The 26,901-nt window shown below is 37.2% G+C and overlaps 1 protein-coding gene across 10 annotated transcripts in view; it reads left to right on the forward strand.

Moving 5' to 3' along the window:
- Positions 1-26,901, forward strand: part of LRRC4C (leucine rich repeat containing 4C) — a 1,316,491-nt gene that overhangs the window by 229,878 nt on the left and 1,059,712 nt on the right. For 9 of the 10 annotated variants that reach the window (XM_050758335.1, XM_050758338.1, XM_050758336.1 and 6 more), the window contains one exon: positions 6,329-6,538. The exons of the other annotated variant lie outside the window; for it this stretch is intronic. The gene's annotated coding sequence lies outside the window, so the exon portion shown is untranslated. The remainder of the gene's footprint in view (positions 1-6,328; positions 6,539-26,901) is intronic. 10 annotated transcript variants of the gene reach the window in all.

Consider the following 26,901-nt stretch of genomic DNA (forward strand, 5'->3'; position numbering starts at 1 on the left):
TGGGAATTCATAATGGAAAGTCAGAAAATGCAGCAAATAGGAGAATTTATACCCCCATAACTAGAGATAATAGAATTGTCCAGAGAAGACATTAAAATGAATGTGTTTGAAAGTTCAAATAAATAAGAGAAAAAAATTACCACACACATCAGACTTGGAGAAGGACTCCAATATTGAACAGTGGAGCTATATGCTGTATGATTTTGTGAACAAATACATTTGTTAAGATGTAGTTAAGTGTAAACAAGCATTAGTGACTTGCAAATAGATCTGATTAACCAGACATGCAGCTTTGATGTGAAGATTTAAGACAAAATGACATACCACAGAAAACATGAGAGGAATTATAGACAAGGAGGATAGAAAGAAAAGAATGATACACTAGTTTGTTATTTGCCTGAAATAAAAAAAACAATATCAATCTTCAGAATGAGTACTACATCCACACATTGTTTAATTAAAAGCAAATGTTCACCTAGTTCTATTGCAGTGAAATTTCCAAACTCACACAAACAGAAAACATATTGAAAGCAATCAAGAATGAGATAGTTATTGCAATCAAAGGAATGGAAATTAGAATGACAGAAGATGTCTCACAGCCATGATGGAGACCAGATGCCCCAACAGAACGAAACTTTAAAGAGTGGATGGAAAATAATTGTTTACCTAAAATTCTACATTTAGCCAAACTTCAATTCAGGGGTGAATCCAAATGGGGAAAAAAATCCCATAAAAATAGTGAGAATTAGACTTTATAGACTGTCTGTCTGTCTGTCTGTCTGTCTACCTATCAATTGATCGATCTATCGATCTATCTATATGAGAATGAAAGTAAGAGAAAACTGAAACTCCAACGAAAAGAGTGAGATGATAAAAAAACACTTTCATATACATGTAGGTACATGTAAGTAAGGTTTGCTGTGAAAAATAACATAGATAGATAGACAGACACAGACAGACTGATAGAATGTATGCTACTAAATTTTTTGGTGGTTTCAGGTGTGGTATTTTACAGGGCAAAAGCAAGATAAATTAATGTGGTAAATTGGAGGAAGAAGTTCAGTGTGAATACATTCAAATGCCCTATTTGGTTGGAGAGAAGATTAGAAATAGTATCTATAAACTGTTAAGTATACATGTTAAAAATGTATAAACGCACACAAACAGAAAATGAATGTAAAATATTCAGACAGGAAAATGAAAGGAAGACAGGAATCAAAAAGACTGTATCAATCCAATAGTAGAAAAACTTTGGAAAGTAAAGGATACACACCAACTAAAGAAAAATGGCTTTCTCTCTGATGAGAAAGGTAGAAAACTTGGGAAGGAATGCAATGCGGGCTTCAATTATTTAAACCATATCAATTCTGGAAAGAAAAAAAATTCTGAGGCTAATAAAGCAAAGGCCAGGGTAGAGACACGTGGCTATAGTCTCAGCTACTTGGGAAGCTGAGGTGGGAGGATCCCTTGAGTACAGGAGTTTGAGGCTGCAGTGAGCCATGATTGTACCACTGAATCCTGGCTCGCAGAGCAAGACCCTGTCTCTGAAAACTAAAAATAAAGGCAAAATGTAAGTATTTGTTAAATCTTCGAGTAGGTGGGTTTTGTTAGTTGCAATTGTTTGGTATATTTCCGTACTTTTGGAATATGTAATTATCATGTTAAAAAATGTACATTGGTATCAGACAAAACTGGGTTCTTACCTCATATATTGTACTTACTATGTAACTTAGGTAAAGATTCAATTTCTTTAGGTTCTACCTGCTTGATCTTAAATGTATACAATATTGCAATATTCCCTACCTTTTTAGGGTTATTGTAACTATTTTAACTGTATTGATGACATAGAACTTGGGGAAAATATGTGTCCAATATATGGTAAGTGGGAGGAATAAAGAAGCAGCAATATGAAACCAAAAGAGAGCAACATTTTTCAAAAGGGGAAGGAGGTGTCTTTTGTTTCACATGCTGGTAACAGTTAAATTACTGGTCCTGGCCATCGTCTTTAACTGTTAGGAGGTTATTGATGAATTTTACTTGAGCAGTCTGGCCAGAAAGATGCAAGCAGAGGACTGTGAGTATGGGTTGAAAGGAAGGAAGGACAAATAACAAATGCTTGTAGTGCACTGTTTGAAATAAGGATACAAGGAAAAATCATGTACGTATTTATAGATGGACAAGAGAAAACAGGCAATTTTAAAATGGGAGACTGCAAATGTGGACTATTTTAAGTAGTTTGATTGTGGAGGGAAATAGGTCAGTGACTAGATGTAGACAGAAGGGTGTGTGTGTGTATGTAATGGTAAGGATTTTAGTATGTGAACAGCCTGAAAGGACCCGTAGCCAGTAGCAAGGGGAGAGGTGAAAATACAGGAACAAAGGTAGAGTACTGATGGATCGAGGTCTTAGAAAAGACAGGAGGGGTTGGAATCAAGAACACAGATGAAAGGGTTGGCTGTAAGCAAAAGAAAAAGCACTTGTTCTGAGATTAGAAAGAAGTTGAACTCTGAGTACTGACAGTGATAAGTGTCTACGTGTGAAGAGAGGACATTGGGGGAGTTTATGTCTCTTAGCTTCAGATTTGTCTGTAAAAGGTAGATGGCAGTGTCCTCTACTGAGAAAGAATGTCTTATTTCGGTTATCTTTGTTGTTGCTGTTTGCTTGCTTCTTCCCTGTCGAGAGTGAGGACTCAGGTATTGAAATACTCCATGAGGGATGTTTCTTTTGATGGAAAAATTGAATTCAGTCCCAATTCTCCTTTTCTAAAGAAGAGACTTTTTTTCTGTGAACAATCATTGTTTGGTACTTCAAATCACTACACTCATTTCAGAAAGTCATGAAAGGTCCATAGAGGGGAGTGACGTATAAGAGTTACTAGCCAAGGCTTTTGGGAAATAAGCAGGAACCAAGACTCCACATTTCCATGTTCTCTGCAAAATCAGCTTTCCAAAAATAGACTCATACAAGCTGTAGTCACAGTTGAATGTCATGTTTCTATTATTGCAATGACATAAAATCATTAAACCACTGCTAGTAGTAAAAGCAGTCATGTCTAGTAATAGAACTGCTCTGTGTCCATTCAAAGGGAATTGCATTTTAAATGACACATGGTGAGCAACGTCCTGTTGAGGTGAGTGACATGGACTGAGGTTTGACTTCCACCACAATTTATTAAATGTCCTCCTGTGATAGTTCTCTGCAGTACCCAAGCGCTCAGTTCTGAATAGTGGTGTCAAACTGGCTGGCATGTCATGGGCTTAGGACACAGAAAAGTTTCCAATTTGTTGCGGACCATCTGTTAAATTTTTTGTGTTTCCTATATTTAAGCTAACTGAAAAAAAGATCAAATATTCTTTTTTATCTTACTTTAAAAATTTTTATATATGATAGAAACAAAAATATATATACAAATAAAATAAAGACAGGATCTCACTATATTGCCCAGGCTGGTGTCGAACCCCTGGGCCCAACCAATCCTCTCACCTTGGCCTCCCAAAGTGCTGGGATTACAGGTGTGAGTCATCAGGCCTGGCCCAAATGTTCTTAATACAGAGACTCAATAATCCTCCCTTAGTCTCTTAAGATTTTTTAAAATTTTCTTTTAATTTTTTTTTTCTTTTGGAGATAGAGTCTCGCTCTGTCGCCCAGGCTGTAGTGCAGTGGCACAATCTCGGCTCGCTGCAAGCTCTGCCTCCCGGGTTCACACTGTTCTCCTGCCTCAACCTCCGGAGTAGCTGGGACTACAGGCACCTGCACAATGCCCGGCTAATTTTTTGTATTTTTAGTAGAGATGGGGTTTCACGGTGTTAGCCAGGATGGTCTCGATCTTCTGACCTCGTGATCCGCCTGCCTTGGCCTCCCAAAGTGCTGGGATTACAAGCGTGAGCCACCGCGCCTGGGCATTTTTTTTTTTTTAATTTTTGTGGGCATATAGGAGGTATGTATTTTTACTGGTCATATGAGATGTTTTGATACAGGCATGAAATGTGTAACAATCACATCATGGAAAATGGGGTCTCCACCTTCTCAAGGGTTTATCCTTTGTGTTACAAACAATCCAGTTATACTCTTAGTTATTTTAAAATACACAGTTAAATTACTATGGACTATAGTCACCCTGTTGTGCTATCAAATACTAGGCCATATTCATTCTAATTTTTTGTACCCATTAACCATCCCCATCTTCCTCCTATCCCCCTACATCTTCCTCCTACCCCGCTTTCCCAACCTCTAGTAACCATCCTTCTACTCTCTGTCTTCATGGGTTCAATTGCTTTGATTTGTAGATCCCATAGATAAATGAGAACGTGTGATGTTTGTCTTTCTGTGTCTGGCTGATTTCAGTTAACATAATATCCTCCAGTTCCATCCATGTTGTCGCAAATTACTGAATCTCATTCTTTTGATGGCTGAATAGTACTCCATTGCGTATAAGTACTCTTTCTTTATCTATTCATCTATTGATGGGCATTTAGGGTGCTTCCTAATCTTGGCTATTGTAAACAAAGCTGTATCAAGTTTCTTTTTCTAGACTGCTTTTTACATCATGTACACCATACAAGCAGAATTTTTGAATACCTTATATGATTCAGGCACATTATCTCAGTTAATCCCTCAAAGAATCCAATGAGAGAATTATAGCCATAGGCTAATGAGTGCATTGACATTTCAAGATTGAACACAATATTTCCAAAACCAACTGGGATTCAAATTCATGTCTGAATTAAATAAATGTGATTAAAAGAGTCATTGGATCAAATGTCTTTTCTAAGTTCTAAACCTATTAAGAAGGGGACAAGGAAATTTTGACTTCCTTAGGCATTCAAATATCACTTTTATTATCAGTTAGACTGTATTGATAAATATACTCTCTACATGAGGCCAAAATGCACTGTACATTAGGCCAATATTATCACCCTAAAAGTGGCGCCTGGAATGAGAATCGTAATTACAGAGCTAATAAATTGCATTAAGAAGTGAAACCTATCTCTCACCTTTTATGAGTGAATGGTGTAGATACATTAGTCCTGTAAAATAAGTCATTCCTCTTGTTATTGGCAATGAAATAGTGAGGGTGCAGGGATTGGTTTCTATCAAATACCCTCAAGGAAGGTAGAGGTCAGTCATTAAACAGAACAGAGATGATTCCCTCCAAACATGGCACATACTTTTTCCACGGCAGGTAATTCTCTTTTATTAATTTAATCCATATAAGTGTTTTATCTTCTCTTTTACATTATGAGCTTCTTAAGTCACAGATGTGGTGATTAAACCAGGACAAAACATCAGGCAGCTAACACACTAGGAATGATGAAAAAGGATTATATTGATGGATTTCACTGTGATAAGAAACAGAGTATAATTTTCCATTGTACTTTGGGATAGCACACAGAGATAGAGTAAATCAAGTACTGGCCTCCAGAAGGCTTTAAGAAACTAATTAGGAAAGCAACAGCTCTTCCCCTGGCATGACTGAGAGCTGGGATCCATCAACTATGTGCATGGCATAGTTTTGTCTCTAAGTCCTATTCTGCCAACTGGACCTCCAATAGTTCAGGGAACACAAGCCCATTCTCTGGCAGAATCAGTGGGTTCATGTCTAAGCCTCAGAGTTCCAGCTCTTTGACATGCTTGAAAATGGCTTAATCTGCCATCTCAGTCTTTACTAGAATTGGTTGCCTTAAGGCATTTTTTTTGTAGCTATTTTTCCAGGCAATCCGCAGGCAGCAAGCTCCTTCTTTGGGAGACTAGCATGTAGGGAGTAAGTTTTGGACAAGTCAATTTGTACTTCTCCATATTGACCTGATTATGTCTTGTCTTAGCATAGTGTCTTGCAAAATGTAGCTGTTGAATAAAGGAGATAATGTACTGATGGATGAATGAATGAATAATTATGTAGATAAAAGTATAGCCACTAAAGCTGTCTTTTTCTTTATGCCATTCCTCCAGAGTGCTCATTTTCAAGAAGGTGCAAACAGATACCTAGGCACCAATTAGAAATCTGTTTCTCAGTATAAGCCTGTTTCTTTTATTTGATGAATTTCTCTTCTCTGATCTGAAACTCAGACTCTTTCAGTCATCAAATGAACCTCACCACATCAACGATGGAGTCATAGCCTATAGAACAATGACTCTCTATGTCTCTTAATGAAATACCTCAAGTTTATTTTTTATTTCTTTTTGAAATATGATAAAATCCCCTATATGTACTGAAAAATCCCATTGAATTAAATAATAAATTATAATCATAGCTAGCATTTTTTAATGTTCACTATGTGCCTGTGCTCTGATAAATACTTGACATAGATATCTCATTTAATCCTCACAGAAACCAAATGAAGTGTTTACTGTCATTACACATATTTGATGAAGAGGATACTGAGGCTCACAGAGAATTACTAATTTGTTCAAGACAGTCTAATGTGGAGTAATCACGAGTGAATGCCCTGAAAGCACACATACCAGCTTGGACCAGCATTCTTTTTTTTTTTTTTTTTTTTTTTTGAGAGGAAAAACTACAGAGACAGAGTAGCAGCAGGTAAGCCATTTTCTCCATACCAATTGTACAAGAACCCTGCTGGCAAATGTCCGTCATGGGAGAGGCTCCAGTCTTGAGATGTGGGGCTTATAAACTGCCTGGTTAGGGAAGCACCAGACCTTCCCCTGGGATAGATTGGGGCCAAGGTCAAAATGTTGCTGTTACAGTTCTGTGATGTACAAGAATTGTTGCTTCTATCCCTGATCTTCCACTGCAGCAATTATGACAGAGAGCTCAGTAACACATCCCTTGGTGTGACTGGAGTCCAGGGCCCAAGTCTCATGTTTGTTGTCATATGGTGTTGGGGATTCTTGGCCCTCAGCCCTGTCCATTTCATTGGCATCTTATCAGATGTCTGACTTGAGTACTCAGTTGTTGTCAGTTTTTATATCTTCTGCATTTTAGTTTTCAAATGAGCCTGCTCTTTGGGGGAGAGAAAGTGTCAGCTGTCTGTATGGAAAATCAGCCTGCTGGGTCTCTAGCCCAGGCAGAGTAGCCCTTGCCTATCACCAGCTGTTAAGTGGTAGAACCTTTAGTCAAGTGCCACAGTGTGACACCAGAGTGCCCAGTCTTAAGTGATTTTCAATAAGAAGAGGATTTAACCAACCATATGTACATTTCAGATAGAATCGTAATCTACAGTACCTACTTTTGCTGTTGTGTGTTTTTGTCTCATGTTGCTAGTTGATTATTTGAAATACTTATGTATCAAACTCCTATTTCTAGCCCATGTAATTCACCATTCTTCTACTTTCTGTTCCATTGGAAGGTGAGATTTAATTTGGTTGTGAAACGTTCAAAGGTATGTTGTTAGCCATGAGATTGATATGCTTATTCACTGGGATGTGTGTTGGAGTGGACAGTTCTTAAGATGTAGCATGCCCTGGAAGAAGAAATAAAAAGTACCAATTCAGCCTTTGCATTCTGACCTCTGTGTGGGTATTTATAGAAGATTCTAAAACTAGAACGAATGATGCTAAGAACTTGTCTCTATGCCAGTTGAGCTATATGGTTTGCTGTTTTGAATTCTATTTGCATATCTTGCAAGTATAATTTTATTCTTTCCAATACTTCCCATGTGAAATGTATAGATTTATAAACTTTAACAATATAGAATGTCTTTATCCAGTCAATCGTTGATGGCCATTTAAGTTGATTCCATATCTTTGCTATTGTGCATAGTGATACAATGAACTTATTCCTGCATATGTCTTTATAATAGGATGATTTATACTCCTTTGGGTATATACCAAGTAATGGGATTGCTGGGTCAAATGGTATTTCTGTCTTTATGTCTTCGAGGAATCGCTACACTATCTTCCACAATGGCTAAACTAATTTACACTCCCATGAACTGTTTATAAGAGCTCCTTTTTCGGCCGGACGCAGTGGCTCAAGCCTGTAATCCCAGCACTTTGGGAGGCCGAGATGGGCGGATCACGAGGTCAGGAGATCGAGACCATCCTGGCTAACATGGAGAAACCCCGTCTCTACTAAGAAATACAAAAAATAGCCGGGCGAGGTGGCGGGCGCCTGTAGTCCCAGCTACTCGGGAGGCTGAGGCAGGAGAATGGTGTAAACCCGGGAGGCGGAGCTTGCAGTGAGCTGAGATCCGGCCACTGCACTCCAGCCTGGGCTACAGAGCGAGACTCCGTCTCAAAAAAAAAAAAAAAAAAAAAAAAAAAAAAAAAAAAAAAAAAAAAAAAAAAGAGCTCCTTTTTCTTTATAACCTCGTCAGCATCTGTTATTTTTTGACTTTGTAATAATAGTCATTCTGACTGGTGTTAAATGGTATCTCATTGTGTTTTGATCTTCATTGCTCTAATAATCAGTGATACTGAGTTTTTTTTTCACATGATTGTTGGCTGCACGTATGTCTTCTTTTGAGAAGTGTCTGTTCATGTCCTTTGCCCACTTTTTTATGAGGTTGTTTTTGTAAATTTGTTTGGACACCGGGGAACAACACACACTGGGTCCTTTAAGAAGGTGGAGGGTGTGAGGAGGAAGCAGATCAGAAAAAAATAACTAATGGGTACTAGGCTTAATTCCTGGGTAATGAAATATTTGTACAACAAACCTCCATGACACAAGTTTACCTATGTAACAAACTTAACACTTGTACCCTTGAACTTAAAAGTGACAGTAAATAAATAAATACAGAATATCTTGAACCAAGAGAAATCATCAGTAATTTAACAGTAGTAACATCTTTAACTCAAGTTCACAAAGTCAGAGACATAATCTGTTTTGTTCATTTCTATATATCCCCAGTGCATAGACACTGGCCTAGAACAAAGTAGTTGTTAAATGAATACTTGTTATTTGAATAAATAAACCAATATATGACTTTTGATGAAAAATTACCTATTAAATCATCTCAGTTTTCCTGGGATATCAACATACCTGCTTTTAGTTTCATTTATTAAATTAGATAAATATGAGATGGGAAAAGTGATCTTTTCTTGTGTTTCCACATCCAAATCATTTGTTTCTCGGTGGAAATGACAATATATTCAAAGTAAAATTCTTTAAAATCTTGTGATTAGAAGTACTTTCAGATGTGTAGAATTGTGTGTGTGCGTGTGTGTGTGTCTGTGTGTTTAATATTGGAGGATAATTATTTGGGGAAAAAAGCTGTTTTCTACAGATTATCCACTATTTTGGATAACACCCCCTCAAAAAAAAGTTGAAGTTGCACAGCAGACAACCGGAGAGATTCCTGTTTTCATAACTCTTCGTTGTAGAGGGGTATTTCTTAGTGTTTAAGAGCACGAGTCCTTCCTTACTAGTTGTGTGTCCTTGAAAAACTTACTTCTTATTCTTATGTCTTGTTCTCTCATTGACAGAAACCGAATAATAATATTTTGACTTCGTAAGTTTGATATAAGAATCAGTGAGTTAGTACATGTAAAACATGTAAAGCATGCCTGGTACAGAGTAAACTCTCAAGAAACATTATTATTACCATTATTCCTGTCTCCTAATGCATAAAAAACCTCACCTTCCTCAGGCAATTTATACAAGTCAAGAATAGTATAAACTCTGATTTTAACTTTCATATTCAGTGATCTTAGAGAGAGTCTTCAAGGGCTCCCTACTAGCCGTTTAATTAAAAAAAAAAAAAATTCCAGGTCAAATAAAACAAAAACACATATAAGTCCCTATGATGCCTGCTCTGTCTTAATGAAACTGGGTTTTCTGGAATCCCTTCAATTATCCTTGATGTCTTCAAATTCTGAGAATGCTCAGGCTTCCTTTGTAGTATTTTTTAAACTGGTACTAACCCATCTGGCATGTGCAATAGATGAGGGAATATTCTCCAATTGCACCTCTGAAACTTCATCTGGTTCAGCCCCCGCACACAAACCTGATTGAGCAGAGGGAGCTGAATAAGGTCAACATCAGGTGATTTTTCCCTACTAAAATTTCTAATCTGTTGTAGGCACAGGGCTAAATCACAATGTGTGATGGTCCTGCTAGAGAAAAAAAGTACCACAGCAAATAAATGGAAATTCCTTCAGGCCGTGGAAAATGTAACAGCTCTAAATACAGCTACACCTTTATATAGAAACACATAGAAACACTTGACTGGACTTCAAGAATGTATGAAGATTTCTTCAGTATTAGTTGAAGGCAGTCTTCTGATTTTGGCTTCTGTAAACTTCCTCTCTCGCTCTTTTTGTTTTCCTGGCCCTTATCCATTTGACTTTCTTCCCAGTGACCCACTCCCTGACTTTCCTTAGATAATTTGAAAATACTGACTCTGCAGATGCCAAGGGTGCAAAGTATCTTCATCCTCACTGAACTGCACATAGCAACTCTCTTTTCTCATTCCCAGAGGAATTTTTGTAATTTTATAGGGAGTACTTGTGTCTGTAATATAGTGTCTACAGAAAAGAATAATGAATGAATCTGCCCATTAACTACATTTTAATGGGCTTTGATAAAAAATAAGCTCACCCCGGCCTCAAAAATGAAAACAAAAAAATTTTGACTTATTAAGTGACATATGCATATGAAAGTTAAGATATTTTGGGTCATAGTAATATGTTGAAAACAACATAGAATCTATTATTATTCTTTAAACTTTTTTGATCAATGGCTTTCTGAGCATATAGCTAAAGAACTCTATCCTTAGAAAATACACATAAAGTAGACATCTACAACATTTTTTGAAGATAATTTTCAGAGATATATTGTATGAAGCCTATTGCGATATTCTATAGAAATATATAAAATTCACATTAAAATCCCTGCCTTAGCTCAGGCCATTGCCGGACTGTTGTATCCCAGGGTCATGTGTAGTGAGTGCATCATAGGTGTGCTGAGATTATTACCTGTTTCTGTCTTTAAGGCAGCAAGGCAGAATCAAAGGTAACTAGAATGAAGGGGTTTGTTTCTTCTCATTGTAAAAAAAGCAGGAAAGTTTTCCCCAGTAAACTATAGATATCTGATCAACTTCTAATTGATTCTTAAGTAAAATAACTTGAACATTCTGACAAGGATTGTTCACTTATTTTTGCAGTGGATGTTTGTTGACTGTCTCCTATTAACTATGCACTATACATTATGTTAGATTTGGGTGAGGTAACAAAGGTGACTAAAGTTTTTTTGGGTTTTTTTTTTTTTTTTTTTTTTTGACCTTGAGGAAGTCATAGTCTGTAAGGGAAAACACATACCCAAATAATTAAGTATAATACCATATGCCATATGTGTAGACCTATGGCAGTAAAGAGGAGAGTAGGCCTCATTTTATTTGGATAAGAACACACATCACCAAAAGGACATTTAATGAAACTTTGCAGGCTAAGTGGAATTCACTAAGAAGATTATGTGTGCTACCATTATTTTTCCAATAGATATTTTTCTACAACATTTGTAATGGTTGCATACTATTCCACTATTTGAACATAATGCAATTTAGTTTTTACTTTTTTTATGCAGAGTAGAATTACAACAATGCTACATTGATTTATTGCATTTTAGTGAAGTCAGGGTCTTTAACGTATTCATCACTGGAGCAATGCACATTGCAGCCAACAAGCAACCTCCCATCATCCACTCCCACCATCTCCCAACACAATTAATTTAATCAAGTCCTTTTCATCACTAGTTGATTCCAATTTTTGGCACTATAGCCAATATTAATATAAAGATTCTTAAAGCTAAATCCTAGTACATGTTCTTTATTCTATTTTTAGAATACAGTTCTAAACAAAATTACCAGTTCAAAGGACCACAACATTTTCAAAGCTTAAATACTTTTTCTCAAGATAGCATTATTAAAAAGCAGGACTTTGTGTTCAGATAGACTTAAGTATAAAATATAAACATTTATTTTCTTGTTTAACCTTGGGCAAGTTGCTTAAGGAGTATTCCTCTTGGTTTCTTTATTTTTAAAGTATTAAGATAATATGTATATTGAAGTCCTGCTTTAAAAATTATAGTGGAGATTAATATTTAATGAAGCTTCTATGTATTTTGACAATAGTTACCAGATAGTTGCTAAATACTAGAAAGAAAATTCAAGTGTTCTATTTTAAGTTAGTGTCATTAATTAATTTCTAACAGAATATGTGCACTATCTGAAGAACTATGTAGTATTGTCGTAGTCCATTCATTATATGGCCAAAATTTTGGAAATCCAAACTCACTGTCCATATAAATCACTTTAAAATTGATGGGTTGTGTTCAGAAATTTGGCCTGAAAAATAGGGATGTTGTAGTATCAGATGAAGAGATAAAAATCTGGAATAAAATTTGTATTCTTCCACTCATTATCCATTTCTTTTAATCTTTCAGAGCCTCATATCATCTAACAAAAGAGTATAAGTTTGAATATTCTTTCAGCTTGAAATAATCAAGTCAGCAATATAATTAAAAACAAAAATAGGTATCTGAATTGTTTTTCCGTTATAGTTTATTATTTTTAGTTTTTGAATTCACTCTGAATCTTTTTACTTATTGAGAAAGAGGCGATCATGCAAAATCTACACTTTTCTCATGCTTGTCAGTGTATTATATTTTTCACGCTATATTGATGTGGGGCATTAACTTGAAGAATCTGGATTTATTTTTGAACTCCTGTCAGCACTCCATAATTAACATTGCCCAGAAGAGAAATGCTATTTTGCCTCCTGCATCATCAACACAACTGTCAGCAAATAAGGAAGGCATCGTCTTTACCATTATTGCTGCTAATGTATGAAGCAGAAAAGAACAGCTGGATTTTCACACACTAGGCTGTTAGAAAAGCTAGCACTTAGTGAAATCTATTTTCAGTTTCTACTTACCTTTTTTTTTTTTTTAACTTAAAAATGTAATTAAAGGGAAAAAAATGTCATTTTTATCCTGAAGTCTATTTTTAAACTCTTAATTTGGGACATTTACTGTTCTCAAAGTTGTTTATCTCAATGTCATTTTTCTTTCTTGACATGAAAATGCAAAGTTAATGTTGATTGCTCAGTGGTCATTTCACTTATCTGCTTGCTGCTCTATTGTGTCTGTGTCCTAAATTCCCTGTAATGTTTCAGATCTTTCTCTGGTCTCCAGTTTTGTTTAAATTTACAATGGTGGTGGGTAAATGAATCCTTTTAAAAAACGAACAGTTGCAAGGACTAAGTCTTGCTGCAATAAAAATGCAATGCCATATCTCAGACATTTGCTCTTTAAGAAGTCAAAATAATTGTTGCCTTCACAGCTACAGTGTGCCAAAATTAGGTAGCATAGGAAACCTTTACTAAATAAGGTTTTGTGTTTGTGTGTGTGTGTGTGTGTGTGTGTGTGTGTGCTTTGTTTAAACTGCATACAAGGTAGGCTTGTGAATGAAGCAGTCACTTGGGAAAGCAGTTTAGGAGTTCCTTAAAATGTTAAATGTAGAGTTAGCATAGGATCCAGGCATTTTACTCCTAAGCATATGCCCCCCACATTGAAAGCATAGGTCCACACAAAAACTTATACATAAATGCTTATGGCAGCATCATTTATAATAGCCCCAAAGTGGAAATAACTCAAATTTCTATCAAGAGATGAATGGATATACAAAATATGATACATCTACACAATAGGAAGTACTGATACAGGTTATAGCCTGGATGAAATGTAAAAACATTATACTCAGTGAAAGAAGCCAGAAGCAAAAGGCTACATATTATTCCATTAGTAAGAAATGCCAAACATAGGTAAATTCACAGAAATAAAAAAGTGGATTAGTGGTTTTCAGGGTTTGGAGCGAAGGAGATTATGGAAATACTGTCAATGTGGATGGATTTCTTTTTTTTTTTTTTTTTTTTTTTTGAGATGGAGTTGCACTCTGTCACCCAGGCTGGAGTGCAGTGGTGCGATCTCGGCTCACTGCAACCTCCCCCTCATGGGTTCAAGCAATTCTCATGCCTCAGTCTCCTGACTAGCTGGGATTACAGGCATGCACCATCACGTCCAATTACTTTTTGTATTTTTAGTGGAGACAGGGTTTCACCATGTTGGCCAGGCTGGTCTTGAACTTATGACCTCAGGTGATCCACCCACCTTGGCCTACAAGGTGCTTGGATTACAGGCATGAGCCACCACTCCCGGCCGGTATTTTTTTTTATTTTTTTGAAGTGATAGTATGTTCTAAAATTAGATATGGGTGATTATTGCATAATTCTGTAAAGTTACTAAAAACCACTGAACTTTACACTTAGAAAGTGTGATTTTCTTTGCATATAAATTATATCTCAGTAAACTTGTTATACAAAATGTTATATATATATATATTCATGAATAAAAAATAGAAGTTGAGAATGAACATAGGAAATGAAGGGGAAAATTATGACTAAACAATTCATCATAAGCTCTTCATGTTAAACATTCTTTATAAACATTTCTATTTTTAATGACTTCAGAGTATATTTTAGCTAAGTGAACCACAATTAAGCATTTATAGTTTCAAGTGTAGGTAGTTGCCAGCCGTTATTATATGTTTGTTTCTGTTTTTCATTTTTATTGTTTAAGAACCAAGCAACGGGTTTGTGGTCATTGACACACATCTGATCAGTTTTCTGGGACGTGGAATTGTACTTCATGGAGTCACTAGCCCCTGGCAGTCTGGCAGCAGTAGAGGTTATTGTCTTCTCACCTGGGTCACTGCTGTTGTCGTAACTCATTCTGAGTAGACTGCCCATGGTGATTGAAGATGTCCTTCATATTCTTCTTATTTGGAGGGAAGTGTGACTGTCCATTTTTTTCTGATTGAAAACAGATTTCAAGGCTTCTCCTAGCTAAATATGGCAGGCAAGTAATTCACAGACTTGCAGATGACAAATTCTGACAGATCAGAATAGGACAATGGGAAAACAGCTTAGTCCAAAAGCTTCATGTGTCTTTTTACTAATGAAAGATTTAGGACTTTAAAGGATATTATAATGAGATCAAATCAAATTTATAGCAGAATGAACAAATGAAAATAACAAATGGAGGTCAAAATGTGCTTTCAAAGTTTTACATTACATCAGTTGGATCTGCAAAGAAGGAACTTAATGTAAGTTGATGTGTGATTGTTCCGGTTTTAAAAGAATGTAATTCAGTCTATGTCTGATTTCATTAAGGATGTTGGGATAGCCCTGGAGTAATTTAAAGAGAAGATAAATGTAAAGGGTGCTGAGTGTGTGTATGGAAGTGCATATTTATCCTGCACTTTATTTGTTATAACAAGCATGGATCTATTAACTCTCTAATACATGATGTCTGTTATAATTTAATTTTGTATAAGTTTGAGAGCTAGAAACTTTCCTGCTCAAAAAATGTAATGTGATCAGTCTAAATTTGTAGCACTAAATCTTTTGCTGTGACCCATTCACTAGGTGGTAGAGAAGATTCAAGGAGTAAACCTAGACATACAGTTACGTTACTTGTTGATTAGTGATGGATGCTTAAAGTACATTAAAACGAGTTTGCTAACACTTTTTCTGTCACTTTCATCTCTTCAGCCCCATAGCTACTTATAAAAGGGAGACATTTGTCTGAGAAAAGGTCCCCAGGTGGGCATTAATGTCCATTTCTCTGCATAATTTTACATAAAATAGACAAACATTATCATAGGACTTGATATATTATCACATCATTTCACGGAGTAATTAACACATACACCATAATAAACCTATTAGAAATGTTTATCCTGTTTAGTTTATAACACGTGGAAATTGACATTCAGAATGATTTTAACTTTTTAGTAACCAAAGTAGAAACACAAGAATTGAGAAAGGAAGTAAGAAAATCAAATAATTTTCATGATGCCCCTATTCTAGAACTCTTCTAGAAACTTCTAATATGTTAACATATTTAATCCTCCAAAAATCATAGGAGGTAAACTTTACTACTTTGATTACACAGAGAAGGAAACCAAAGGTCGCAGGTCATAAACCTACTTCTTAGCAGAGCAAAGATTGAATTCAGTGTAACAACTTTTTAAAGCTTTACATTTTACCTTAGCCATGTGTTTCAACGTGTTATGTATATGAAGTCAACCTAAATGCCCATCAGTGGTAGACTGGATAAAGAAAATGTGGTACATATATACACCATGGAATTCTATGCAGCCATGGAAAGGAATGAGAGCATGTCCTTTGCAGGGACATGAATGGAGCTAGAAGTCGTTATTCTCAGCAAACTAATGCAGGGAGAGGAAACCAAACACTGGATGTTCTCCCTTATAAGTGGGATTTGAATGGTGAGAACACATGGGCACTTAGCAGAGAACAACACATACTGGGGCCTGTCAAGGGGAGGGGTGGGAAGAAGGAGAACATCAGAAAGAATAGCTAGTGGATGCTGAGCTTAATACCTGGGTGATGGGTTGATCTGTGCAGCAAACCACCATGGCACATGCCGTGGCACATGTTTACCTATGTAACAAACCTCCACATTGTGCACGTGTACCCCTGAACTTAAAAATAGAAGTTGAAGCATAAAGTAATTTTAGAAAGCATTGTGTTTAAACACAGTCAGATTATTGGAAAGATATTCAACTTTACCTTTTGTTTTGAAAGTTGAATCATCACTGTCTTGCAGCCTTGATTAATTTCTTACCACAGTAGCTATCTTTACATTTTATTTTCTTTACATGTATTTTCAAAACATTATATAGCTCGCTGGGAAAGCCCAGGATAAAAATAATATTAATTAGAAAAAAAAGTTGTTGTGAAAAGGAAGACTATGCCTTCTTCAAACTTTCAATATTATCTCTGGTGCCAGGACCTTATAACTTCTTCCCCATTCCCTTCCACTCCTTATAGTCACACACTTTGTACACATCTTAAATAAACTAAGCAAACAAAAAGATAAAGATTAGTTGGCCTCTTTGCAATTGGGGAGATTGTATGGATTCCATAGCATTCACTAGGGGATGATAGCAGTCTGGTCTTCACCCTGCCATGGAGTAATTCATAAAAATTTTATAACTCCTATTATTGGAATACCATTTCTGGTATTTTCTAAATACACCTTCTTTCTATCATTTAAACCAGGGGGTCCCAACTCCTGGGGCCACAGACTTGTACTGGTTTGTGGCCTGTTAGGAACTAGGTTGCACAGCAGGAGGTGTGTGACAGGCAAGTGAACATTACTGACAGAGCTCCGCCTCCTGTCAGATCAGCTGTGGCATTAGATTCTTATAGGAGGGCCGACCCTACTGTGAACTACATATGTGAGGGATCTAGATTGCGTGCTCCTCATGAGACTCTAATGCCCGACTATCTGAGGTGAAGCAGTTTTATCCCCAAACCATCCACCCCCAACCCCTGTCAGTGGAAAAATTATCTTCCCTGAAACCAGTCCTTTGTACCAAAAAGATTGGGGACTGCTGATTCAAATGTATGTGAATGATAAACTGTGAAGTTCAGTTTCTTTCCACAGACTTTGAAGCTCTTTTGCTTCTGTTTTGGCTCTGTTGTTAGGCTAGTTTATTGAAGGGCAGAGAAATAGATGTCAATAATATCTGGATTTAGAGCCTTATGTTCACGTTCAGATACTAGATATCTTTACCAAGCCATGGCCCACAATAACCATTATGACCAAAGGATCATTGTAACCATTATGACCAAAGGTCCATTTTCATGCTGTTGATAAAGACATACCCAAGACTGGGTAATTTATAAAGAAAAAGAGGTTTAATGGACTCAGAGTTCTATATGGCTCGGGACGACTCATAATCATGGCAGAAGGAGAGAGGCATGTCTTACATGGTGGCAGGCAAGAGAGGATGAGAGCCAAATGAAAGGAGAAAACCCTTGTAAAACCATCAGATCTTGTGAGACTTGTTCTATACCAGGAGAACAGTATGGGGAAAACCACCCCCATGATTCAATTATCTCCCACGGGTCCCTCCTACAACACGTGGGAATTATGAGAGCTACAATTCAAGATGAGATTTGGGTGAAGACACACTCAAATCATATCAATCATAATGGTACTATGGGTTAGTCTTTGTCTGCTTGGGCTGCTGTAACAAAATACCACAGACTGGGTGGTTTATCAACAATTTATTTATATTCTCACAGTTCTAGAGGCTGGAAATCCAAAATCAAGTTGCCAACAGTGTTGGTTTCAAATAAGGCCTCTCTTCTGGCTTGCTCACTGAATCCTCACGTGGCCTTTCCTCTGTGTGCATTCAGAGAGAGGAAGAATATCTGGTGTCTCTTGGGCTTCTTACAGTGACCCCAGTCCTGTATGATTGAAGCCCCACTCTTAAGACATCTTTTAACCTTAATTATACCCTTTTAAAACCTATTGCTAGATATAGTCATATTGTGGGTTAAGGCTTCAATACATGAATTTTGGGAGGACACAATTCAGTCCAAAACATTTTACCTTCAGTCCTCCCAGAATTTATGCTCCTCTTGCATGCAAAATACATTCACCCTCTCCCAACAGTCACAAAAGTCTTGTCCCATTCTAGCATCAATTCCAAATCCAAAGTCTTTTTTTTTCTTTTTGTTCTTTTTTTTTTTTTTCTTTTTGAGACAGAGTGTCACTCTGTTGCCCAGACGGGAGTGCAGTGGCTCAATCTCAGCTCACTGCAACCTCAGTCTCCCAGGTTCCAGTGATTCCCCTGCCGCAGCCTCCCGAGTAGCTGGGATTACAGGTGCCTGGCTAATTCTAAATCCAAAGTCTTATCTAAATCAAATATAGATTAGACCTGAAGTATGAGTCATACTAATATTCCTCTCCTACTGTGAACCTGTGAAACTAGACAGGTTTTGTGCTTCTAAAATACAATGGTGAGACAGGCATAATTTAGACAATCCCAATCCCAAAGGGAGAAATCAGAAAGAAGAAAGGGTGACAGGTCGCAAACAAGTCAAAAATCTAGCAAGGCAAATTTCATTTGATCTTTAAAAACAATTAATATATATTTAATATATATATATTTAATATTTTAACTTTCAGGTTCAGGGATACATGTGTAGGTTGGTTATATAGGTAAACTTGTGACTAAGGGGTTTGGTGTACAGATTATTTCATCACCAAACTACTATGCTTAGTACCTGACAGGTTTTTTTTTTTCTTTCTGAAACTCTTCTTCCTCCCACCTTCCCCCTTCAAATAGGCCCCTGTGTCTGTTCATTTGGTCTTAAGGCTTGAGAATCATCCTCTCTGGCTAGCCTCTCTGCACTCCAAACCCATGGGGGTTGCAGCAACCCCACCCTCTCAGCTCTCCATGGTGACCCTGCCCCCTCAGTTCTGTGGGGATGCCCTACCCCCAGGACCCTGAGCAGTGGCCTTGCCCTTGAGGCACTGGCCAGTCCATCATCCTGGCCCACTAAAACCAAGGAGGTGGCTCCATCCTCTGAAGCTGAGGAGAAAACAGGCTTGTCTACTTGGTTTACAGTAGGAATAGCAGCCCAGATGATCTCTGAATTGTCTTTGGGACCATTCTTCCCTTTTCTTGAAGAGGAGCACATGTTCACAGTCAGGTAGGCCTGTTGTCTCATCCTGTAGGATCTCTGAAGCCTGGCAGCCTTCTTTTATTTTGTCGCATTGTTTCTACTCCCGAGAGCCCCTGTGGGAAGTATTTCTGCTGGTATAATCCCATTGCTATTTCTGGCTTCAGTTAAGACCGCTAATTAAATTCCATAGATAATCCTTTAGAGAGTGATTTATGAATTGTCCAGCCTCACCTTATGTGTTTAATCCAGAGCAGACTTTCATTTTCTGGCAACATGCATAGGCAGAGAATTATTCAAATCTTCAAGTCCTGTTTTCTTTTTGGTAAATAACTTCTTCAATCTATCTCTTTCCTCTCTCATTTTACTATAAGCAGTAAAAAGGAAACTAAGCTGTAACTTCAACAATGTGTATGAAATCTCAACTAAACATCCAATTTTATCACTCGCAAGTCCCACCTTCCACAAAACACTAGAATACAATCTAGCCAAATTCTTTCCCACTTTATCACATGATTGCCTTCTTTCCAGCTTCTAACAACATGTTCCTGATTTATGTCTGAGACCTCTCAGAAGCACCTTTAATGTTCCTATGTCTACCAACCTTCTGTTCCTGGTGATACATGTCTTCTCTAAGGTGGTACTTTCTCTCCAGCTCTCCTCTTTTCATGCTGAGCACTCACCAAAATCACCTTAATGTACATGTTTCTGCTACTGGTCTCTTAAGACAATCTAGGCTTTTACTAGCATGGACTTCAAATTTCTCCCAGCTTTTACCCACCACCCAGGGTCAAAGCCACTTCCACACTTCTGGGTATTTGTTAAATCAGCACCACACTTCACAGTACTAAAATCTATATTAGCCTGCTCAGGCTGCCAAAACAAAATACTGCGGAGTGGGTGGCTTAAACAACAGAAATGTATTTTCTCACAGCTCTCAAAGCGAGAAGTCCAAGATCACAGTAGGAGCAGTAGTAGTTTCAGGTGAAGCCTCACTTCTTGGCTTGCTGTCTTCCAGGTGTTTTCTTACAGGGCCTTTGCTTTGTGCACACACACAGAAAAAGCAAGAGGGAGAGGGAGAAAGAGAGGAAGAGGGAGAGTGGCAGTGGAGGAGATGGGGGTGGGAAGAGAGATCATTTGTGTCTATTCCTCTTCTTATAAAGACACTAGTCCTATGAAATTAAGGCCCTACTCTTTTGACTTCATTTAGCCTTAACTACCTCCTTAAAGCCATTATCTCCATAAACACTTTGGGAGTTAGAGTTTCAATAAATGAATTTCTGGGTGGGGAAGATATTCAGTTTGTAATTGGTGAGATTACACTAATTGGCTCAGAGCCACTGTTTTTCAGCCCCCTGGATCTTTGTAATCACTAGGGGGAGAGGGAGAGAGGAACTTTTTTAAAAAGACTGATGGCCAGGTATTAACCTAGAACAGGGAAATCAGAGTCTTCCAGGCTAGGACAGGGCATAACAACTTTTTAAAATCTCCCCCATTGTGATTGTCAATTGGCATCCAGAATTGAAAAGTCTTAAGTCCTTTAGGCTCCTTTGACTGAAACAACAATGCATAGAATGTTGTGGATCCTTTTGGGAAGAAGAAAGGAGGAATTGGTACTGCCATTTTAAGCATATTAAATATGCTTATAAGGAATACATGCTATGCATTATACTTTATGCTAATCTATACATTATACTATATACTATATCAGAAAATATATATTTATATTGTATAGCTACATGTGTAATTATAATGTAGGTATAAGATAATAGGAAAAGCTCTAGAGTCAGACAGCTAGCGTTCTAATTCTGTTCTCATCTGATTACATTACGTTAACATTCCTAGGATAAATGGTGGTGACAATGACAGTATTCTCCTAGGTTATGAGGATTAAGTGAGATTGTGCATGGAATACCCCAAATAGTCCATAAGTATTATGAGCAGTAATAGTTAAAGAAAGAAGATGGAAAAATCTGAGGTCTATGTCTGTTTGTCTTCTCTCTGATACACTAAGATCCTCAGGCTTTGGAGCAAGGGATTCAAAACTGTGTCCTTGCAAAGCCTAAATTAGCTAAATTTTGCATATTAAAGTGGTAGGACCTGGGGCACTCAAAGGGCATTTGAAAATAGCAGAATAATTCTAAAGTAAGTGGTTAAGGTCACAGTAGATACAGGAGGAAGCTGTGAGCAAAGTTACAGCTCTTCAAGGTGATTTTTTTGAGCTTTCAGGGGATGCTGCAAGAGCCCTGACAGAAAATGAAGGAGGCTATTTGTAGGTCGCTCTTGTTGTGTTGGAATATTAGACTCTTCTGATTAATTGTAGAATTCCACAAACCCAACATTTTGAAAATTTTCAGAAGATATCCTATATGTTTTGAGTTGAGGCTGCCTGTGAGAAACAACTTTTTCTAAAACACTGAGCAATTTGGTTTGGCATTTCAATCTGTCTCCTCTTACATTTGTATTAGAAAACGCCAACCTGGTGGAAATGTTGATTCTCAGACTTGAGAGTGGTTAAAAACATAAATCTTTTGTTCACTTTCTTTTAGAAATGTTTCCTTGTTCTCATCTGAAGTGTGTGGGAAGCTCTGCCTAATCTTTAGCATTTTTATGAAATTGCCATAAAAAGCTTTTCTGTGTTGTACATGAATTCTTATCTCAACTGGAAGTTGAAGGGGGTACATGGTGATGGTTTTCTTTGACATATCTATAGTACAGTACTTCAGTGTAGAAACACTGGCCAGCTAAGGAGTTTTTTTCTTAAAAAGCTTAGTAGTAAAATGCATGGTTTAGTGTTTCCAGAGCTAACTTGCCAGGTTTAAATTCTGCCTTTGACATTTACTATTAAATAGTTTAATTTCTCTAAGACTCAGATTACTCCTCTGTAAAATGAGGATAATAAGAGCATCTACTTCACAGAGTTGTCATGAAAGTTAAGTTTGCTAATGTGCAGGAAACACGTGGAGCACTACTGGGTCCATAGCAGGCATCACTAAATGTTAGGAATTCCTGAAGCTTTTTGTAAGTTGTTTTTGTTGTTGTTGTTGTTTGTTTGTCTGTTTGTTTTGCCAAACCCACTGAAGAGGCAAGAGTCTGAGAGTCTACTGGGAAAAACAAACAAACTTATCTCTGAGCCATGTTGGTCCAAGTTTGAGGATATTGACTCCGTCATTTAGAAGCTATAATCATTGGTAGACTTTGTTAACTCATTTCTAAAAGGGGGAAAATCTGATATCTCCTTTGTGTATCTGGTATAATGGTTCAGTACAATGACCTTCTACAAGCCACTGCTGTCTCCTGCCTTGAAGATTTCAGTAGCCCCAGAGTTGGTGTCACAGTTCCCATTCTTACCCATTTAACATCACATTCTCCATGCAATAATCAAAGAAAAATATAAATTGACTCATGCTACTGCCTTGCTTAATATGTTCATTGGTTTTCTATCATTTTTGGAGTAAGTATCAATCTCATCATCATGGTCTATATGGCTCTGTACGATCTATCCATGTTTAAAATCTCCAGCTTATCTGTAATCCCTACTCCTTTGTTCATTCTGTTCCAGTCACACTTACTTTTTTTACGTTCCCGGATCATCCCAAGCCCTTTCCCACTTCAGGGCCTTTGAATATATTCAGGGATCTTGCACACATTTACAATTACCAAACATTTTTACCTGGGATCTCCAAAGGGGTGGTGATCCTTTTTAAACTGTAAGTCTTTATTCAAAATCATCTCCTCAGAAAGACCATTTCTTACCATCTCATCTAAAGTGGGCAACACTCTAAGATGACCTGCCTCATATCTCACGCCTTTAATACATGTCAAACCTTACAATTATCTTGTTTATTTATCTGATTACTTGTGTATTGCTTCTCTTCCCTGACATTTTGAAGGCACAGTCTTGTCCGAATTTTACATCATTATATTCCATAGTGCCTGGCACATAATAAGTGCTCAATGAATATCACTGGAAGGAAGAAAGAAAGGCAAAAAAGAAAAAAACAGGATAACATATAAGCTGCTCAATATATTTTAGATTTATTAAAGGAAATATTAATAAAGATTAAGCACAGAATGAAAAAGTTCTACTGACAGCCAGAGTCTGACTCTAGGAGTATACTTCTTCAGAAGAAAAATAGTGTTAGTTTTTTAAAGCCTTGAGCCTGAGAACTGTTTCTTTCCCATAGGAAAAAAGCAGTGTCTCTATCTAAGTCATGTTGCCTGGCTGACAATCTCTGGGCTTGTACATTAGGTAAGTGCTGTGCTGGCTGGTGACTGTTTACTGTGTAAGGATTGTAGCAGAAAGTTGTTTCTGCCATAATCATACCACACCCAAGAGGTTAAGTGTTCAAAGCAAGATATAGTGCCCAGTCCAGGCTATGCTGGTTTCAGTAGGCTAGTGCCAAGTTGAGATTTGTCAGGGCCATCTCTGTCTTATATATTTCATTATTTTCTCTGTCACTGAACAATAAAATGCTTGTGTGGATAATCTTAATTCCTCGCAGTATGCATCATGGCTCTTCTATTTTTAGAAGGCCAGGATAATACTCTCTCTCCAAATCTGTTCTTGAAGGCTCTTGTCTTACTGAAATTGCTTTTCCTGTCTCCACCAGTTGGACACTCAAAAATATTATTTCAAGAGGACCTATTTTAGTTTTGCCATCTATAATCTCGAGAAAGAAAAATGAGGTCTTAGTCTGATCTAACAATTGCATGTGGCTGTTTCACAGAGAGAAAGAAAAAGAAGAAAAAAACAAGATGTGTCTGGTGAAATACCTTCTACTTCTCATAAACATCACCTGTCAGTGACTTTTCCAGAAGACATCCTCCCACAGGCTGTCTTAAGGGGCAGACATTTTGGGCTGTGAATGTTTTGTTTACAGATATATTCTCTGCTCTAGTAACACTGATATTAAACTTTGATTGCTTACTTTATTCCAAACCATTCTAAAGACTATCTATATATTAGTTCATTAGATGCTCATGTTCAACAGATACAAAACAAAACAAAACAAAACTGAGGCACAGAGAGGTCAGTTGTGGTGGTGTCCAAGGTAACTCACAAAGTCGTAGAGCTAAGATGGTAATCAATCCGGCTTCAGAACCTTTAGACTTAACCACTATCATCTCTCTCAATGGCAGTAGCTTTGTGGACTCTGGGTCTTAGAATGTGGGATGCAGGGACTCTTGCATTATCAAAATAAAGTTTGCAATTTATTTTAAATGTTAGTCATCTAAAACCAATAGCTTCAGAAAAAAAATTGCTTCCTCTTTACTTCCAAGAAAAATTTCAGGCTTATAATTATAATTCTACATTTAAAACCGTCCAGTATTTGAATTCTTGTTACCAAAGCAACTGCCTTCTCCTCAGCATCTTGGATGAGATTGTCAAAATGAAAGGGTTTATACTCAGTATAGTCTAGATTTCTGTTATAGGGCCCTCAAGTATATGTGAACCTCAGAATGAAATCTAAATAGACTGAATCATTCCTTTTGTCTGTCCAAGTGTCTATTTCCTAGCCTCAAGAAAACAGGGTGAATGACAGATAAAACAGTAAATGTGGACTGAAGGAATAAAACCTTCCATGTTGAACACGGCCCAAGAAGCTGAAGAAAGAGATCAGTTTTTGGCTGGGCACAGTGGCTCACGCCTGCAATCCCAGCACCTTGGGAGGCTGAGGCGGGCGGATCACCTGAGGTCAGGAGTTCAAGACCAGCCTGACCAACATGATGAAACCCCGTCTCTACTAAAAATACAAAAATTGGCTGGATATGGTGGCATATGCCTGTAATCCCAGCTATTCAGGAGGTTGAGGCAGGAGAATTGCTTGGACCCGGGAGGCGGAGGTTGCAGAGAATTGAGATTATGCCACTACACTCCAGCCTGGGCGAAAGAGTGAGACTACATCTAAAAAAAAAAAGAAAGAAAGAAAAGAAAAAAGAAAAATCAGTTTTCAAAGCAAAAGTATCCAGTAATTAGAACCAAATTATTCAAACATACTATAAATTATCAAATATGTGTACATATGTGCATTTATTATGAGTCTCTGACAGACCCAGTTTATTGTTAAATAGTTGTTTGGGGAAAATTTGTCTTTATACTATTAACTTGTCACTTCAAACTCCTAAATATTTAAAGAGAGGCTGATTCCAAAAGCATTAGAGCCAAAACACACTGCAATGTCGGCCCTGCTATTTATAAGCAGAAGGATATTTAGCAAATCACTGAACCTCACTTGTCTTTTATCTAAAATGGGAATAAAAGAGCTTTCTTTATTTTAGGGCTCATGTAAATATTCCTAAGATAATGTATGTAAACTGATTTAGTGCTGGGCCTGATACATAGAGAATAGTCAATAAATGACAGATAATAAAAGAGGATATTTATGTAGTTAATAGAAAAAGAGCTTCAGGTTTGGGGTTAAACTTTGGATGGAGCAGCTGAATTAACTCCCCTTTTAAATTGTTGAAGTGCTACTGATTCTATATGGGTACATAATGTAGAGATGATGGGAAATCCAAATCATTTCCTGAAATCCTCCTCTATGCATCAAACAGAAAAAGTTGAGTCAATGTTAGCAGAAACCCATTTGGACAAGACCATCTCTACTCTAAACTTAGTATTTGGGGGTTTTCCATCAGCCTACTAGTGCTGTCTAGTTTATCAGAGAGAAAATAAAGAACTGGACATTGTCCAATCAAGGAAGAGCTGGTGTTCCAAAGAGGACATCAATAAGTTCTGGAGGTGGGGCAGGGAGTAAAATAATGAGGCATTAAGAGTGAGGCAAGGAGGCTTCTAGGAGGACTGATTGTCAAAACTAAACTTTACTTTCCACTTCTCCCTAAAACCTAGACTGTATTTGCTGGAGTTTTTGTTTTTGTTTTTGTTTTGTTTTGTTTTGTTTTTTGTTTGTTTTTTGTTTTGTGTGTGTGTGCGTGTGTGTGTGTGTGTGTGTGTGTGTGTGTGTGTGTGTGTAGAGCAGCCAAAAGCATCCTTGGTGCTTGCAGAAATCCAGTTTAGAATCCCCTAAAAATGCATGTAAGCAAACAGAACCAATGTGGCTCATTTTTTGTATAGATATTTTTGAATAATTAACGTTTTTCAAAAAAAAAAAAGTCAATGATAAAATCTTTAAAAGAAAATATATGTAGAATCTTCTGAGATGTTTATCACCTATTAAAGTGTCAAAAATATTTAGAATACCAAAGAAAGGGCTTCAGATCTTTGAATTTGAAAATAGGCAAATATTTGATGTGGATGGGGAAGATTCCTCACAGATTCGCAGGAGACAATTCACACATGAGGCAAAAAAGGTAGCTTGGGCAACATCTTCAAAACCATGGTTTAACGCTTTTCTTTAAAGACTCTGTTCTAGTAATTTATCGTTCCTATAAAATAAATGAGCTTTGCTCCCACAGAAGTGAAATTAGAGCTACCAG

This window comes from Macaca thibetana, chromosome 14, assembly GCF_024542745.1.
Source record: "Macaca thibetana thibetana isolate TM-01 chromosome 14, ASM2454274v1, whole genome shotgun sequence".
Taxonomy (NCBI): Eukaryota; Metazoa; Chordata; class Mammalia; order Primates; family Cercopithecidae; genus Macaca; species Macaca thibetana.